This window comes from Sylvia atricapilla, chromosome Z, assembly GCF_009819655.1.
Source record: "Sylvia atricapilla isolate bSylAtr1 chromosome Z, bSylAtr1.pri, whole genome shotgun sequence".
Taxonomy (NCBI): domain Eukaryota; kingdom Metazoa; phylum Chordata; class Aves; order Passeriformes; family Sylviidae; genus Sylvia; species Sylvia atricapilla.
Window position 1 is genome coordinate 84,826,667 of NC_089174.1, and position 15,676 is coordinate 84,842,342.

General features: G+C 43.3%; 1 protein-coding gene across 2 annotated transcripts in view; it reads left to right on the forward strand.

Moving 5' to 3' along the window:
* The window catches only part of KANK1 (KN motif and ankyrin repeat domains 1), a 132,045-nt gene that overhangs the window by 8,412 nt on the left and 107,957 nt on the right, over window positions 1-15,676 (forward strand). The window contains exon 1 of one of the 2 annotated variants that reach the window (XM_066339540.1): window positions 15,488-15,524. The exons of the other annotated variant lie outside the window; for it this stretch is intronic. The gene's annotated coding sequence lies outside the window, so the exon portion shown is untranslated. Of the gene's footprint in view, window positions 1-15,487; window positions 15,525-15,676 lie in introns of those variants that run through there. 2 annotated transcript variants of the gene reach the window in all.

Here is a 15,676-nt window from a genome sequence, read left to right on the forward strand (position 1 = left end):
CTGTAAAATGCCAGGGTTCCTGAGGAGGGGAGACAGGTTTTGCTTCTTTTCTTCCATTTTTTGAGGCCTTGAAAGTCATCTGGCTCTTTTCAGGTGTTCAGTCTGGATTTACAGGAATGTGATTAGAATTAAGCTGCTTTATGGTATTTTTTTTAAACCACATTCACATTTTTTAATTAATAACTTCACTTTTAAAACAATAGTCTCTTTCCCAGACTAATCTTAAGACTTAGAAAATGCAGTGCAAGAAGAGATTTTAGCTTAAGTTCCATTGCTTCCTGATATGTGGAGCTGAACTTGTTCTTAAACTTTCAAGTTGCTGTTTTTGTTTTGGTGGTGGTTTTTTTTGTTTGTTTGTTTGGTGGATTGGGGTTTTTTTTGGGGGGGGGGGTTAGTATGTTTTTTGTGGTTGTTGTTGCTGTTTTTCTCCCTGATGATAAGCTCTTGAAGGCTTTTCTTTTATCCAGATGAATGCTGCTCCTGCTCTGGCATCACTGGCCATTTTCTCAACTTACATTTTACCAGCAGGCTGCTCAGGCAGCTTTCTGTGCATGACAAGTCAGTAACATTCCAAGATGAGATATAATCACCTGCAAAACCAAGGTGAAATCTCTCTGAAACAAAGAGGTGCTGGGAACGATGTAGTCGTGGTTACTGCAGGTTATGTATCTTGTCAGCTTTGTTTGACCAGGCTGACAAACTTGATGCATGATTCTTACTTTGTTCTTGTGATGTTAGGGGCTGCTTTATGCATGGGTTTGGTGGTTTTTTTTGTTTTTGTTTTTATGTGTGTGTGTGGGGGTTTTTTTTCTTTGTTTTTTTTGGGGTTTTTTGTTTGGTTTTGTTTGTTTTTGGTTTTGGGGTGTTGTTTTTTTTGGGGGGGGGGGTGTTTTCTTGGAGTGTTTTTTTTTGAGTAGACAAAGGTTCCGGTGTATGTAGTCGAAATTACTCCTGATCCCATCAGTGGTTTAGCGCTGGGTCTTTGTCTCCTTTGTGTTTTTCTTGCAAGTTCCTCATCCCATCACTACTGCTGCTTGTACCCACTGTCGTGTTTTTAAGCAGGATCACATCTACAAAAAAAAAATACTAGTGGCTGCCGGGAGGGGAGCCTTCTCCTTGAGGAAATTTAAGGGAAACAAACCCCTCTTTGTGTCTGTGCACACATCATGACTGTCACGAGTTTTGCGGGAGGCGTGCTGAGGAGAGGCAGTCGGTGCTCACTCTGGCAGTGGGAGATGCTCCTCCTGGGATGCTGCTGCTCCAGCGCTCAGACACTTAGTGGCTGGACTGGGATGTGGGGATCAAGAAAACAAACGGGGTTCTTCAAGAGCCTTACAAGCAGCTGACAGAATATTGTTCACACTGTAAAGGGGTCGGTGGTTTTGGCTGAAGCAGGCTTGAGAGGGTTTCAGGGCTGTCACCTGTAGCACATCTTTTGTTAGCCTGGTGGAGAGAAAGTTTGTGCATGTACAGCTGAATATTAAACCTCTGGCTCACGATGTGTTAAGTGCGTGGATTTATTGCCTTAATGATGCTGGTATATTTAAAAAAAAAAACAACAAAAAACAAAAACAAAAACCAACCCCCCCCAACCAAAACAAACAAACAAAAAAAACCCAAAACAATCCCACCCCCCCCCAAAAAAAAAAAACAACACCAAAACCAAAAACTAACAAGCACAAAAACCAGGAGGGCCTGCAGTTTGTTTTAGCTGGTCGAGGTTAATGACAGTTTTACTGAAAAGCTAAACGTGAGGTTTTGTTTCCCCAAGTAGAGGGTGACAGGGACAGGAAGGACCTTTGTTGGTTCGCAGTTGAGCCTTTTGACCCCTCCATAAACTCTCCCCCCCGTCCCTAAAAGAAGCCCTACAACTCCTCAGCAACCTCAGCTGCCTCTTGGTGTTCTGGTGTTGTTCCCCTGTCCCTCTCCCGGGCAGCCAAGCCCCCTGGCCCCCGGTCGGCATTGCTGACATTCCCGAGCTCTGTGCGCACACTGGGATGAGGGAGGCGGCGGAGCTGGTCCCCTGCTCCGGCAAAGGGAACACACTGTTGTGAAAGCAGCCTGCCTGCTCCTGTCCTCCCTTTATATCCATCAGAGCCCCCCCTGCCCACATAGCTCGCATTCCTGAGCCGCGTCTCATTTTGGGACGGTGTTTTGCTTTTGGGGGATGTTACTGCTCGGGGGGAAAAGCTTCCTTTTGTACCTAGCTGCATCTTGGTGGAAGGGCAGAGGTTTATGTCCCCTGGTTTGACACACTTGGTGGCTGTTCTGGGTGGTTCGAGTCTCTCTGGTGACTGCAAGGGAGTGATTTTGGCAGCTGGATGCAGCAGTGTGCAGAGGGGACAGAGGTTTGGGCTGAAGGAGGATGTTGGGGTCCTGGAGACATCACTGGAGGTGTCTTTGACTGCTGTGGAGGGAGGAAGTTTCGCTGTAATTTCACTTAAAAGACTTTTCCTCCCCACTTCTTCCTCCAAGCAACTTGCTAATTTGCATCACAAAAGTGAGCCAGGTTTGTCTCCTTACTGTGTTTCAGAAAATAACAATTCTCTTCAGCGCTGGGTGAAAATGAGATGATTTACGGGTTGCTTTATGCATACTGGTGCCTTCAAGTACAGCTGTTAATTGAGCTGCCATTGTGGACATTGTTAATTGAACTGGACATTGAGGCAAAAGAAAATATTATTTTATCACAATGTCCAGTTACAGCTAGTCTTTCATCAGTGCTGAGAGAGGAGGAGTGTCTGGCCTGTGATACCGGTGCCCTGTGGAAGAACCAGCTGGGTATGTAAGGTGCTTTCCTGCACATCCTGTCTTCAGAAAGTCTGCTGTTTCCCATGTCTTACTACTGCTAAGCCAAAGATTCTTTGTACAAATAAAAAATAGCAGTGATGTATTTACACACAGCTGGGAGCACTGACAATTTTCTGTCAGACAACAGCAATTTTGTATCTATATTAAAGCTTAGTCAAATTGGCTTTGTTGGAGCATCTCATCGCCTTGATTTCAGTGCAGGAGTTGTCAAGCAACAAGGCTGCCCTGAACATTCCTGCATAAAGTTGCTGTAAATAAGTGTGTGACCAATGTATATCTACGATGGGTCAGGAGCAATAGTTACTCCATGTGTGCTTATTCTCTCTCCTTTCTGTGAATCTCTGGACCTTTGTCTAAAACCAAGAGTATTACAGAGATTGCAGGAGGGGCCAGAGTAAGGGATGGAGTCTGTCTTCTGTATTGCCTCAAAATTCATGTCTGTGCTGTGTTGCAAAATCATCCTGTTTAATGCTCTTGCTCTGAATGGAAAAGTCTTTTGTGAAAGCTGGCTAAACTATGGAAGAGCATTTAGGTCCAAGGAGGAACATTTCCCTTGCTTTGTCAAGTAAAATCTTCCCTTGGACCAATGCTTGAATAGTTAGGTTGGGCTGAGTTTGGCCTGTCAAAATCCAGCTATTTCTTTGCCAAAACTGTGGTAAGCTCCAGCTAGAACTTAACATGTGTTCTCTCTCAATGAATTACTCACATAAAAGCACTTGCTAAACCATGTCTAGACTGCAAAGACCTGGATTTGACTGAATCTAATTAAAGCAGTGGCTTTCAGGTACGGATTTAACTGCAGTATGTTATCCTGGCTTTTGCTAGAAAGAGGCTGACCATGGCTGAGGTGGTTTTGATTGAACAGAGAGGTAAATTGAGGTCTGATACCTGAGATGGTACTTCTGCCCACCTCCTTAGCCTGCCACACAGAGAACATCACATGTCCAGAGCAGGGATAGCCAAGCAGCTCCTGGCAATATTGGTTTCAGCATGGTCTTCTCAGAAAAATTGAAATCGAATTCCTGCTGGTTTTGGAGAATTAGGTGGATAATTCAGAGAGTTTCTGGCTGCATTGCAGAGATATGAAGAGGCTGACAATATCCCTGCTAGAAATATTGGTTTTGACACTGGAGGTTAAACGTGTTCAATGAATGCACAGCTCTAACTAGTCCATGCTGGCCAGCCACCCTCATGACTGAGCTTGTGAGTTCACTGCCCATCTGTGCCCATTGCCTCATCTTAATTCAGGTTGATTACCAGCTGCTTATCGATTAAGAGGGATTAGGGGAGCCCTGGATGTCTCACACAGCTGGTTTCTCCCATCTCTGAGTAAGTGACCCAGTGGAAGTTGTGGTGCTGCCCATGGGTCCCTCCCTGGAGTTGGTAGGGATTTCAGGGTAGGTTTTACTGGAGTACAAAGAAGCATAATGTAACTCCTGGCTTCTGCTAGTTTTACCTCGTGGCCTTGAACGTTTGCCCAGACATGTCTGTGAAGCATCTTGGCTGTTCTCATGCTTTTGCTATTCCTCTGTCTCAGCTCTCCGGACTCCTTTTATTTCCTGTAACTTTTGTATCTAGCACACACTTTGTTCAGTGCCCATCAAGTCATGGCTGCTCCTCCTCTTTCACCCTGCCCCTGAATGCTTGCTCTGTTCAATCCAAGTCTCTAAGACAATACAGAAAAGGGGGGGGTCACCAAGAAGAAAATGGAAGAAATAAAAGGGAGAAGTGAAAAAGCTGTCTCTGACAGAATTCAGGCTCCTCTGTCTAGTCTGACAAGTACAACTTTTTCTTGAGAAACTGTCCTTTGCTTCACATTTTCAGCCTGTCATCAAATTTCTGCTGGTTTTGAACTTTGTCTCATGGGGCTGTTTCAGGAGCAGGAGTAATGAGCCAGTAGTGCAATTCCTTTTCTTGTCATTGGAAGTGGAGGGGGGGGAAAAGACACAGCTGCCTCTCCCTGTAACATAGCAGCAGTGGGTGACTGCCATGGCTTTTTAGGCTGTTTCAGTCTTACAAAGTGTTCCAGTTTGGAAATGGAAAAAGGAAGATATACTGGACAATTCTCCAAGTGCCAAGTGCAAGGCTCAGCACTGCAATGAAAGTTTTTGTAGCTAATAAAAGGTATACATACAAGTTCTTGGCAGTCTGCAGGGAGAACTTTTTCTGGCAAGGAATGTTGGCATGACCTTGTCTTGTCCCTGAGTGTCTGAGAACTTGCATTTTGGCCACCTTCTCAGCAGAATACAACCTGGGGTAAGCCACAGAGTGGCCAGGGATCACAGCACAAATGCTGAAGTGCCTCGATTGCTTTAGGGAGTACTCTTATTTGCAGCTGGGAACTGGGGGCTGTGGATTAGCCCCCTCATTGCCCTCTCCTCTGGCCATGGGCTGTGACCAGATGTGCCCGTGGCACAAAGCACATGCTTCCTTGCAGGAATGTCATTTTCTTAGCTGTGAACACTATTCTAGGCTGATTTATGTATGATTTTTTTTTTTTTTAAACAGATCTCTTGATTTCCTTTCACTGTTAACATGCTAATTCACAGCTGGCTGTTACAGGACTGCATACATTCTGGGTCAGGAATAGCCCCAGTCTGTGTTTAGGCTATTCCTGTATGAATAATGTTTTGCTACTGTGGAAAAAAAGCTGTTGTGCTGCATGATAGATTTGAGATTCATCTTGGATGGCCCAGTCAGGACTCAAGTTGGACGATGCTGATGGATGAGGTGATTAGTGCTGATGTTGGAGTTAAAAGAGGTTCCTAGCTTCGTGGCTTCTTACTATCAAAAAAAGGGAAGTATTTGTCTTGCTGTGCTGACATGCTGAGCTTCTTTCTGGTCTAGGAAGTCTCCATTAGATGGATCTATTTCCTTGATCCCTTCTTGAAAATTTCATTTTACATCGTGGTGGTTTTGTTTCATTCTGTTTTGTGGAGGTTTTTTTTTGTTTTGTTTTGTATTTTTTTTGGGCGGGGGTGTTTTGGTTTTTTTTTTTTTAGAGGGGGAGTTGTTTTGGGTTGTTGTGTTTAGTGGTTTTTTTTGGTGGGTTTTTGTGGTTTTTTTGGGGGTTTTTTTGGTTGGTTGTTTTTGGGTTTTTGGTGCCTTTTTTTTTCAGAATGGGGGAAAAGCCTCTTTACTTTTGTCTTGCTGTTTATTGGAAGTGACAGAAATTGCATCAGAGCCTGGATGGGGTTTGTTGTTGTGTGGTTTTTTTTGTTGTTGTTGTTTTGGTTGGGGTTTGTTTGGGGTTTTTTTTTTTTTTTTGTTTTTTTTTTTTTTTGGTAGATGTAGATGGTTTATTTTGTATCCACTAAGGCTCTGGCGTTTATCATCCCTTGCTCACGATGGAAGTCGCAGGTCAGTGAGATATTTTAACTCCTGACCTAATAGCATGTGAGTGTTTGCTGTTGCCCTGTTTGCTCAATTCCCTGTTTGGGCAGCAGCTGGGAGCTTGGCTGGCGCTGGCTGCGGGTCGCACACAGGGCTGGCATCGCCCTGGTCTGCCCAAGCTGAAGGCTGCGGGGTGAAAATGCTGTCAGTGCTCTCCAGCAGGGCTGGATGGCTCTGTCTGCCAAGCTCATGGGGCAGCAGGGTGATGTGAGTGCACAGCTCACGCTGTGGAAGCCAATACCTGTGTCCTTGTGTTTGCTGGAGTGTAATTGTGCAGCCGCTTCCCATTTTCTTTGCAGGTCTTTCCTCAGTGCTCCTTTTAACCCAGATTTTTTTTTTTCCCCTCTCAGTTTGCCAGTTACTTATAACTCCTAATTCCGGTTTAATGACTTTTTTGTGTCTGGGGATTGTACTTTATTTGCATCACAACAGAGCCCTGTGAAAGGCTTGCAGTAATGTCAGCCCTGGATCTGGGGTTAGGCAGTTCAAAGTGCCAGGCATGAGTTTTATCAAGTTGGTCCCTTTGTGCTGCGGAGTTTGAAGATACTGATCCCACTGGAAGTAGGCAGGTGGCAGGTCAAGCAGCACATCTGAGAGCTGACTGCCGAGAAAACTTGTTTAAATGAGGTAGAATAGAAAAGTGACAAGTCTGGCACAAGGAGAGATTTTAGGAGTTCAGTTTTATGACATCTCTAGTAAAAAGTAAGTTAATAAACACCAAGATACCAAGAGCATCTCAAGGGTTAGTCAGTCTCTTCTTTTTTGTTTTGTGCATCATGGTCTACTGATTTAATGAGATTGTAGAAACAATTTCCCAAAGCCTAGTAATAAAACACATCAGTTAAAGTGAGGCTGTTTGAAAGAAGTTATTTTGTTTTGTGGACTGTTTCTTTCAACACCTTGATTAATAATGTTTGGGTTTTGTCGGATTTTTTTTTTTTTCAATTAAGAGTTCATCATACCAGAACTATGTAGCAAAATATGCCTCTAATCTTCATCCCCCCAAGCAGCGTTTCTTTTTAATTGCCAAATGTTCTATTTGCCAGGAGAAGCACAGGAAAATATTAATAACTGAGAGACTATCTGATGAAGAATGTTGAAAGAAGTCTGCTAGTATCAGGACTTTTTTTTTTTTTGTGGCTACGAGTAACTGTGAATGCTTCATTTTAGTAGGAAAAAAGGAGATGACTACTAAACCTCAGCTCTGCCTTCACTTTTCCCAGATCTTTTCTAAGCTCATTTTTTGTTTTCCTCTCACTCCGCTCAGGCCTAAAGGTTTCAAATGGGTCATTGCACTTGGAAATTTTTCAGTTTCTAAACAACTTTTGGAGAGCAAAGGAAAAAAAAACAAAACAGAAACAAAACCCTCCTCTAACATACAACACCCCCAGCTGTAGTACATCCAGTAAGTTTTGCAATACTTTAGTACTGCCAAAGTGTCCTATAGTTGCTTTCTTTCCTTTTGGTGAGTTTTGATGGATCCCTGCTCTGTTTGTTTGCTCCAGATAGGTAGGAAGAGAAGGAATCGCCTTTCCAGAAGGAACTTGCATGCTGTGAATGCAAATAGACCGTTTGCTCCCCTCCCACCACCTAAATCTTTCCTCCCAGGCTTTGTGGGATTTAGTGCCAGCTCACAACACAAGTGTGACAGCTGGTTGGTGTCCAAAGTCCTTTTTGTTGTTTCAGCTTTAATCAGGAAATGATTTGTCAGAGGATCAAAGCGCCCTTGGGTTGAATTAACTTTTCTTTGCCAAACTGTGGGTTTGATGCATATGTAAATATTGTCTGATATTTACTGGGACGGAGTGGTCCTTGCACAGGAGGGACTTTTGGCTATAATCTGAAAGAAACTGGGGTTACACTGCTAATTTTACAGAGCAGCCTGCGTGGACTGTTAGAGATCACACTGGGAAGTCAGATCAGGTGTGGCAATAAGTTGCATGCAGGTGACAAAAGATCTCTCAGCTCATCTCCTGATACAATTCTGAGAGCAGCAAACAAGCTTCCAGTGTTGACAGTGACTTCTCTTTGCCTCTGCCTCTTGTTTCTGAAGGACATTTGCAGTCACTTGGCACTGCACTGGCCTCTGGAGGCTTTGTGACACTATGGAGATGTGACTTCACCTGTGCACTGCTCTCAGGGAATTTGCAGGGTTTGCTCACCGTGCCACACAAAAAAAATGCAGCGAGGTAAGACCCCCTGTGCAGGACTTGTCAGCGTTCACAGCCTGTGTGCCCGTGTTTGCAGACATCATATTGGAAATGCCATGCTGTGGGAGCAGGGTGAGGTCCTGTGCCTGGGATTCCTTTGTCCCCTGGAGCGCAGGCAGGATGCTGCTCTTGGGACAGGAGCGTGCATGTCTGTGCTGGTGGGAAAAGCATGAGCTGCAGGCACAAGTGGAGGTGGTCTTCAGCTAGGGAATGTGTTCTGTGGGGAAATAAAGCTGAGTGAGGTTGTGTTGATGCCCGAGGAGAAGGTGGGAGGCGGCAGGTCAGGGTGCAAGGCGGTGAGGTGGTGGCTGGGTAACATCATTTTTTAGAAGCTGTTACAAGAAAGCTTCTTGGGGGTGAGGGGTGGTGGTTCCTTTTGCCCATAAGAGCACAAAGCTCTCAATAACTATTCCAGACAGCAGTCCCGTTATGAAGGATGGACACATTCTCTTCAATAGTTAGGAACAGTTGGGGTTTTTTTCTGTAAAAATTGTATTTGGGTAAACATACCCAAATACAATTTTTACCCATATTTGTAAACATTTTTTACCCATTTTTAACCCATATTTGTAAACATACCCAAAACTGAAGTAGGTGTTTTTTCCCCTGCTCTCTGACTTGAAGTACCATGTTTCTCAGTTATTAAAGTAATTCCCCACCCTGTGTGTGCACATAAACCCTCTGGGCAGGAAGGGAGGCCCTACTCTCCAGAAACAAGTGGATGTTGCATTACAGTGGTGTCTCAGCTACCAGAATCTCTCGGGTATCTTGAGATATGACATGACACCTCTTCTTGACTCCACATGGAAGCAAAGGAAGGCATGGAAATCTGGGGTGCCAAGCTCTGTTCTGCTGCCTGCAGTGCCTTTGGGGGTGTGAAAGGCTTGTGCTCAGCACTGTGTAGCTTGAAAGGAGGGTTTGTGCTCTGGAGAGGAAGGGAGAAGTAAATTGGTGGTACATGGTGAACTCTGGGCTGTTGAGTTTGTGTTTGTCTGGTACACCTGAGGGCGAAATGGAAAGAAATGCATGGTGTCAGGATGGCTGATGGATGTGAGAAGAGTTGGATTGAGGCACACAGAAAAGACATAAAGTGAGATGTTAATCAGTAACAAGCTGAGTCATCTTGCAAAAGCTTGCAAATGCCAAGTAGAGATGTACACAGCATGAAAGGAAGGAATGTGCACAAGTGTGTTTATTCCCAGTAGAGAAGGACTCGCCCTCATTCTTACACTCAAAAAATGGGGCATTTTATTGCTTTTGAAAAGAACTAACAGAATGCAGTAGGAAATGTGTCCTTATGGCTTTTGTTCCCTGTAATGTTCTTCACATGGAACAGGCTTGGTGTGAAATGCCTGGTAATCAACCAGAGGGCAGCTGCTTACCCAGCCTGGGTTCTGGATCAGCGTTCTTGATCCAGCCTGCTGCATCTTCAGAGTCTTCTAAATGGCCTCTTCTGATTTCTTGTCCAAAGAAAGGCTTCAAGCCAATCACTTTGTCAGAGAGGAGGTTGAAGAGAGGGACTCATTAACATAGAATTATGTACCTTACAGTGAAGGTCTCTGCTTCAAAAGGAGAGAAAGCAAAACAAATAGTATTCCTATTGTTTGCCCAGGACAAAGTCTGGTTTGTTTCAAGGTAGTATCTGGTCCTTGACATTTTCATTTTCTTACTTTTGGCTCTGAATTGCTCACCTGAGACTGAGCTGCAGGTGTCTTTAGGTTCAAACAAAGCAGAACATTCTTGCTTCTCAGATTTCAATGAAATTTGTGTGCTCTAAGACCAGAAACTATTTTTTTTTTCCAGGCGAAAATAGGTGGCTGAAATTGCTGTGTAGGTGGATAGAAAGAAAAGGATAGGGGGAAAAAGGATGAAAAATGTGTGAGAAAACACAGCTGGCTAGGCTGCACATCTCCAGTGCATTGAGCTCTGTGTATCTAGAGGGTGATAACACACACACAAAAAAGATTGTTTCCATTACCTACGTTTGTCCCGTTTGTTTACCTCTGTTTGTCCAATTCTGCCTGTTGCCCATTTGTGCTCATGCAGTTGTGAAGACATGGTCATGATGCTCCTGCTTCCCTCTGGGTAAAGCAAAAATGAAGAGTAGTGCTGGGAGCTACCAATGTAACTGGAAAAGGGCAATGAGATTGGAGCTACTTTGGCAGAAGCTTATAGCTTGTCCTTCCTCATAAACCCCTCCCCCCCAAAACCAAACCAAACCACCCAAAATGTTAATTTCAACAACTCTATGGCTTTTGTCCTAGCTAAAATGAGGGACATCTCATAATGGAATGAAAAGGAGGAACATATGTTGGATTATTGAGTCTTTGTTCAGGCAGGTGGATGTTTGATTTACATTTTTAATGATTGTGGTGTCCCTCTGCCACTCCAAAACGCTACAGCTGAGTGCAGATGTTTCAGAGAACCCTTGACTTCTGGACGTATCTGCCTAATGACAGCCTTGAGTTTTGGCTTTTGCTACTGGAACTTCTGTTATTTGTATTGTGGTAGTACTAAGAGAGCAGAATGCCTGAGATCCATAGTGTGAAAAGTGTGCTGGACTCTTTTTGTGAATGTTTTCCCATTGTTTCTTCTTTGTGACTCATCTCTTTTAGTGCTATGTCCAAGCATCTTTTTTTAGCCCTTGATCCAAGATAACTGACACTTAAAACAAGAGGCTTGCTTCCTTGGTTTTAAAGTCCATTAGCCCGTGTCTTAAACTGGCATGTCACTTGCATTCTGGTCCTGCCCTTACAGCCAGGCATCTCTACCCTGTTCCAACTTGTTCAGAAATAGTTGATTTCAGGGAACTTGTTCAACTAAGAGATACGAGATCTCTTCTCATTATGCATTTGAAACCATCTATGCCTTTGGCATGCTGACCTCCCACCAAACTCACTGTGCAGGGTAAGTTTGTGCCCTGAAAATTAGTCAGGCAAGAGCCCTGGTGCTTTACTTTCACTTTCTCGTTGCTGACAGAGAAAACCTTGAGATACTTGTGTCTTTTTAATGTCATTTTTCAAAACAAATGAAGCCCCTTCTTAAAATGCTATCAAGTACTTACTCCTAGATAAGCAGGTACTTTGCAGCTGGAAGCTTCGCAGTGCCTGAGTGAGGAGGAATTAATTAGCAGCCTACTTGCTAGGTGGTGTCCTCTTTCACTGTTCTCAGATTGCAAAGGGTAAGAACGAGAAAAAAAAAACCTACCTGATTATCTCTTTGCATGATTTGATGCTGGCCCACCCCAGACACCCTCTCTCTCTCTCCCTGTGCAGAACTTGACTCTTAAGAAATTGCCTTTCCCTTGGCTTCATTTTGTTCACTAAACATTGCTCTAAGAAAACAAGGCTTTAATTGTTGTTTTGATAAGCGTGGATATTTGTTGAGAATAAGGCATGAAAGTAAATATGTCAGCCTTTTTCCACGGTGAAAGATGAAATTTCTGCAACTACCTTTAGAAAAAAAACAACTTTTCACTTACAGTTGTGTTAAGAAGCTGTTTTGTGGCAGTGTATTTTGAGTGTTCCTCCTTTCCCTCCCTGAAACTTGCTGGCACTGTTGTTGCAGGAGGTTTTTTGTTTATAGTACAGCTGTATTAGCACTGTAGCAGGGTACAGGCTACTACTCTTGACCCCTGGGGTTTCTGCGGAGGTCACAATGGAGAGGCTGGAATTCCTGCCTTAATTACATTGCAGCAGAATATCCATGCTGGTTTTCCCAAAAGATTAACAGAATGATACTGCACTGCTTTGAAATGTGATCTCAGAGGATCTAGCTCTCAGGAACAGCTTCTTTCTTGTTTAACACATGCATGGATTTTGTGTATTTTTAAATTACTAATTGGAGTAAAATGTGAATGGTAGTTTATCACACTGGTTGTTTGCTATTGCTTTTGTCTTTCTTACCAGAAGCCTTCAGTGCTCTCCTGTGGAGTGGCAGTGAAGAGAAAGACTTTTGTTTCCCTGGTAATATTTTGAGGTAGCTAAACTGCACCTATTATGCAGTTGCTGTAATGTAGGGTAAGGTACAGCTCAACAGATCTGAAAAATAAATATACAAAAAATTGCTCGGTGCTTAGGTTTGACAGACTGCAGAGATGCCTGCAGAATTGCAGTGAGACTGAAGGCACAGATGTTGCTTTTCTAGGACTCTGGGGAAAGCATGCTGGAGAGAACTGTGTGCCTTTCCCTCCTTATATATAGCTTGGCTCCCGGAGCAAGCAGATTCTTGGCTCCAATACCGCTGCACTGTCAAATGTGGTATCAAAGTATCTGCTCTGTAGTGAGCAGCTGGTTTATCTGTCCTGGGCTCTGGCATGGTCAACAGAGAAGGGATGTTTTGTTTTGTGGGTGCCCCTGTTTCTTACAGTACCTGGGGTTTTCTCTGTGCTCTTGGTCTGGGGTAGTGCCAGAGAACCTCAGGATGATTTGTCTTTTTCTTAACTTTTGTAGCTAAGAGCACTTCCAAACTGGACTGCACCTCCAGGGAAAATATGGATATATCTGTTTTCACTGCCATTTCCCCCCAAAGCAGTCTAGTCTACAATCATTCTGGAAATAATCTCTCTTTTAATAATGATACAAGGCTCTTCCCTTCTTTCTCTCAGAACTTAACTACTGAGGAGGAAGACTGGAATACTTGTTTATGCACCTGAATTACCCCTCCTCCCTTTTACCCCAAATCCTCGTGTGGATACAGACAGGGCTATACATGACAACATTTTTTTGGATGGAAGCCCACAGTAATACTGGTTTATTTCTGTCGCTGCTGATGAAAGTGTCATGAAGACACTGGCTGCAGGGCAGAGCAGGGAGGTGTTCATGTTTCTACTCCAGATGTTTGTGCAATGTGCCTAAGCTTGCTGTGGAATACAAAATATTTGTGAAAGGCCCCCAGGTCTGTCCATGGATAAGCTATTTGTCCAGGTTTTCTGAACAAAGCAGGAAAGAGAGCTTAACTGACAAGCCCTAATTAGCTCTGTTCTCTAGCAGCTCTTTCCCAGGGGAATGTCTTGGGGAAGGTTGTTATCAAACTACTTCAAAACTGGAATCTCAAACTATAATGCTGAATTTTCCCTTTATTTGTGTTTGGTGGAATAGCAAATACTGAAACAGACTGGAGAAATTCCTGCTCTTAAACAGTGGCAATTAAATGATTGCAACCAACATTTGATGCAAACTCAGATCTTTGTTCTGTTTCCTCTCTTTGCCACAAGCCACTTTTGTTTGACTTAAAGCATTTTCATTGCATACCTCAGACCTTTTGAATAGATGTTTTAGGTAAGGCTTAGGGTGGTTGTTCTGTCACCTTTTAATTCTTTTTCAGTTTATGTGGAGGAGGGAGAGAATCTTCAAAATAAAAGCTGTCCACATTTTTCACATGTGTATAAGGTAGTACACAGACATTAACGTTTTACGTTCTTTTTATGCATAAACCATATTTTACAAAAACGTATTTGAAATTTACCTAGAATTCTCCAGCAAGTTCTGGTTATATGGTCAAAATAACTTAACACTGGCCAATTTTCATATCTTCAGATTTCAAATACATGTGGAAAATACTGTCCTTAAGTTTTACTTTCTATGAAGTTACTGTTGCAACTTGTATTCCCTGACATACATCCTTGTCCTGCATAAAGGGAAAACACATTGTTGATGCTACAAAATCTGACTTAAAATATAAAGAGGTGCTTCCCTGTGTGCATTGCTATGATTTCCAAAGTTTTGGAAGTGTATAATGATGAACTAGAGACGCAGGGAGCTGGACAGCTTGAAAAACAAAACAGAAGAATGATTCTAGAATTACTATGTTTTGCTGGAACAGTGTTCTAGATGCAGGCATTGTCCCTAATACCTGGGGAATTAGCTGAAATGAATACCTTATATTCCACATATATCTCTGTGTCAAGCACCAAGAGTGAAATGGGCTTCAGGAATTCTGGAAGTTCCATTGTAGCAAGGGGCTGGTCAGGTCAGTTGTCCAGAACAGCCGCATGTAGATGTTGGTATCAAAATTAAGTTATGGGCCAATTGGGTTTAGAACAGCTATAAATATTGTTGCATCTCACTTGGTCAGGAGTGCAGTCGTGATTTTGAGGAATATGAGAACTTAGCTAGAGAAGACTGTTGTTTGACATGTATGTGCTGTTCTTCTGTCGTGTGAACAGCATTTTCTCCCTCTTTGGGAAAAAATTTCATGCTTTTAGCCTTAAAAAGCATTGAAAGCCTTAAAAGTGCTGAAAACGTGTATTTTGCAGCTCCAGCTGTGGATATTGGCTTGTTGTGTTTCATTTTTCTTATGGTTCTGTCACCCCAAACTTGAAAAGTGAATGCTGCTTTATCCCTGAGGGGGAGACAAGGCTTTAAGCAGAGGACACTTGGTGTGAAGGGGGAGCTGCCAAAAGCACAGGCAGCCACAGTGTGAGCTGCAGATGCCTCTGGAGTCAGGACCAAACATGGTCTCTTCCTGCTTCATCTGCCTGTTTAAAACCTTCCAGTGGGTTTTTGTCCCACCCAGCCCTGTGGATGGTCTGGTGCTGCCAAGGGTCCTTGGGTTTGGTGAGGCACCACACAGGTGTGTGAGGCATCACCCTGCAGGAACAGGTGGATGGTGAATGATGGGATGTGGTTGGTGCTACAGCAGCCATCCTCACAAGTGCCACGTGAATGGGTTTGTGGGGTTGAAGGAAAACAAAAATTCAGGTATTGCCAGTGGTGGGGGCAGAAAGCTCAAAATTCATGGTTTGACCTGCTGAAGTCTTGGCTTTGAGCTGGCAGCACTGACATTTTATCTTGGTAACATATACACGGTTAAGTCCAGAGAAAAATTTCTCTCAAAGAAATTTTGTTCTTCTGATACCTCCTGAAAAAAAATCTCTGCAATTGATGGTTGGGATATGATCTAAGCCTGGAGTGTCAGTGTGACTTTTCCATTCATATTAGTTCACGGATGAAAGAATGTGCGGCGAATACCCAGAGTAATTATGCATGTTTCTAATGTTTCAGCTTGAATAATACCGCCCACCTTCCCAGAGAGGTCAAGTTACTGTTTCAGGCATTGCAGCTAAATAATGTACCGTGTGCCAGAGAGAAACGGTGGACTAACAGCCCTGTAAGTTTTTAATACTGGGGTTTTTGTTTTTTTTTCTCTTTCAGGAAATAGTGAAATCAGATCAGTTTTGTGTCACTGTGTAGGTTTTGGATTTGCAATCTAATGGGCTATTTAAAATATATCTAAACGGGAGAGTACTTGTGGCTTGAAGT